The following is a 3,269-nucleotide window of genomic DNA, read 5'->3' as shown; positions in this document are numbered from 1 at the left end:
GGATTTCCTGGAAGCGAACTGATGGCAGGAGAAGAAATACTGATCTTCCCATCTACTTGTGTCACAAATAATCAGTCTAATATTTAATCCTTCTTTTTTTCATCAAGTGCTTCCATCTCTCTTGGTTAAATGGCCATGTCTAAGGACATCACTTCACCAGACCAGCTGGATATTTCTTCTTCCCATTGGTCCCAGATTTCCTCCACGAGATGCTCTGTGGTCATTCAAGTGCCTCATAACTGACTGGTTTCATGCTTTGAGCTTCAGGGAGTTGCCCAAACTTTCTGAAATTTAAATAAATATCACATAAGGCAACATCTTAATTGTCTTTATATCTATCACAGAATTACCTTTTCTTATATCTATGTCAAAAACTGCTCCCGCATAAAAATCTATTGGGGATGGTGGACATGTCAGATGCTGCTGGGACATTCCAGAGAGCTGAGAGAAGAGCTGTGATGGTTATTAAACTGTTCAAATGTTCAAATTGTGTTTGTTGGCATGAAACCTTTCCGTGCCTCTGAGTGTCACCAGTCCCTGAGTCCAAAGGACACAAACCTGATGAGTTGTGGTTCCCACTGCAGGGGCTGCACTTGGGCCTTGGCTCTGCACAGGAGACCTCATCATCCCCTTTCTCTCTTTTCATTCCTCTGGGCATGGAGGGAGCTCCTGACTTCAGCCTGTGACTCGTGTGTGCAAAGAGCAAATCTGGGCAGAATTAGGGCAGGGAGGGTTTGGGGGGACCTTGGGATCTGTGCTGGGCACAGAAGGTGCTTTCCAATGTTCTGAGGCTTTCTGCTGTGCTAAGTGGATTTAATATCCAGCAGAGGAATGACTTTTGCATTTGATAGAGCCGTGCCTTCCCCTGGCTTTGTTGGCTGACAAGAAATGAACATCCCTCTGTGGCTCAGGGAGCTCCTTCTCCAAGGAAAGCAGCTGGGAGTTGGAGCCAAGGAGCTGAAAGCTGCAGGTGCAGCCTGGGCTTCAGGGAGCTGAGATTTGCACAAGGCTGTTCTGAGTTCCAGGGCTGGGATGGGGGAAATGGTGGGGTGAGGGCAGGGACAAAGTCTGATAGATTGTCAGCCATGAAGGGACTTGATTTTCATCTTTATTCAAACTGCATGAGGAGGTGAGGAGGTACTTGGATTCAATGTCAATTGGAGATCACACGTATTGATTTATGAACAGGAAAAAAAACCTAAGCAGGACTTAAAAAAAGTTTTCTCATTATCTTTGTAAATAAAATATATTCCGTTTGAACACACTACTGAAATGGGTCAAATTAACCACAGGTGATTTGAAAACTGAAATCAAATTATTCCCAGAGGCTTGGCTTGTTATGGTGTTCTGAATGTCAATGAGCCCTTGGACACTGAATTCCTGCACTGAAGAGCTGAAGGCTGAACAAGCCTGTGCAGCAGGAAAATTCAGCAGCAGCCTCCAAGTTGCTGAGGATGTCAGCAGCTCCCACTGAGGCCATCCCTGCCCAGAGACCGTGGGGGAATGGGCAGACAAGGAGAGAATCCCTGGGGCTGGGGCAGCACAACTCAGAAGCACCAGCGGCTCCAGCTGGGAAATGGAGTGTGGAATGTGGCTGGGAAAGCCCTGTCTGGCCTGTGCCAAGCAGGACAGACAAGCCCTGACTCCCATCCACTAAACTACTCTCTCAAAGAGCAATTTAAAATTATTTACAATTCTTTGCATACTCTGAGTTGGACTCACTGGAGAAATATCAACAAAAGATTCTTAGGAGCTCAAAACAACAAAACAGCTTTTACTGGAAACTTTAGAAAATCAGAGAAACTTTGGCAAAAGATTTAATATGGCAGTCAATCAACACAAAACACTTCTCAAAGGATTAACTTGTCCCCTTCACCTTCAGAAACTGTAAGCATGTTCAATTTTAAGTTACTCAAAATTGGCAAGAAGAGGGAATTAGAAGAAGGAAAAGAAAACACAGAAAGAGAGAAAGTAATAAAAGAAAATACAGAGGAGCACACACACAGCTACCAACTCCTGGATTCCAGCAGTGTTCAGATGGAAATTCCAAGAGGCGGTAGGGTCAAGATGTGTGCTTGCCTTGTGGTCAGCCTTCTGTACCCCTTGGTCTTCCTGGACCCTTCCCCCAGGTGGGACTTGGGGTCATTTGGTCCCTCAGGAGCTGGGCTGGGGGCTGCAGAGGTGGCTGTGGAGCATTGCCTGTGCTTTGCCAGGGACTGGCAGCCACTGCTGGGCTGGGATAGAGGCGCAGGTTTGCTCAGCACCAGAGACACCTTTCCCTTGCTTGTCCCCATCTGTCATCCCTGCCACCAGTGTTCTGCTGTGCCTGGAACCTGGGGACACTTTCCCAGGCCTGTCCCTCAGATGGATCTATTTAAAATATGAGAAACTTAAGTTTCACTCCCTTTTGAGTCCCTGAGAATTTTTGGCACGCTCTGAGGGACTGAGTCTGATGCAAAGAGCACCAAAGCCACAGAGGCTCATTAAGTCCCTGTGCTGTGTCTGTGCTGCTGAGCTGGGCCGGGCTCCTGGCCCAGAGGCAGCTCCTGGCAAGGGCAGCGCTGCAGAGAGACAGCTCTGGCCAGGAGCAGCTCTTGTGCACAGCCCAGCACGGCTGGGGCACTGCCAGGGCCCCTCAGGGACACCAGCAGGGCACAGACAGAGCTCACAGGGGCTCAGCACTGGCAGGGGCTGGGAGATGGCCCCGAGGGGGCTGTGTCACAGCAGCACCTCTGTGGCTGTGTCATAGAGGCACAGAGAAGCTGGGATGTCAGCAAGGGGCTGTGTGACAGCGCAGAGTGGGCTGTGTGAGGTGACAGATTGGGCTATGACATCACAGAGTTTGTTGTGTGAGGTCATTGAGCAGCCATGGCATCATAGAGGGAACTGTGTGACAGCAAAGAGCAGGCTGTGAGATCATGGAATGCCTGTATGACATCACAGAAGGGGCTGTGAGGTCAGAATGTGTGCTGTGACATTATAGAGTGGCAGTATCACATCACAGACAGGGTTTGTGACATCACTGACGGGATTGTGACAGCACAGAGCTGCCTGTGATGTCATAGAGTAGGGTATGAGGCCATAAAGCAAATTCTGCCATCATAGAGTGTGAAACTGGGTCATCAGAGAGTGGGTTGTGACATCACTGGGTGACTGAGTAGCATCATAGAGCAGGCAGTGAAATCGCAGTACAGATTGTGAAATCATAGGGTGACTTCGTGACATCACAGAGCAGCTGTATCACATCAGAGGGTGGCATCTCAGAGTTG

The sequence above is a fragment of the Melospiza melodia genome, unplaced genomic scaffold, assembly GCF_035770615.1.
Source record: "Melospiza melodia melodia isolate bMelMel2 unplaced genomic scaffold, bMelMel2.pri scaffold_28, whole genome shotgun sequence".
Classification (NCBI taxonomy): Eukaryota; Metazoa; Chordata; class Aves; order Passeriformes; family Passerellidae; genus Melospiza; species Melospiza melodia.
Note: the sequence above shows the minus strand (reverse complement) of the source record.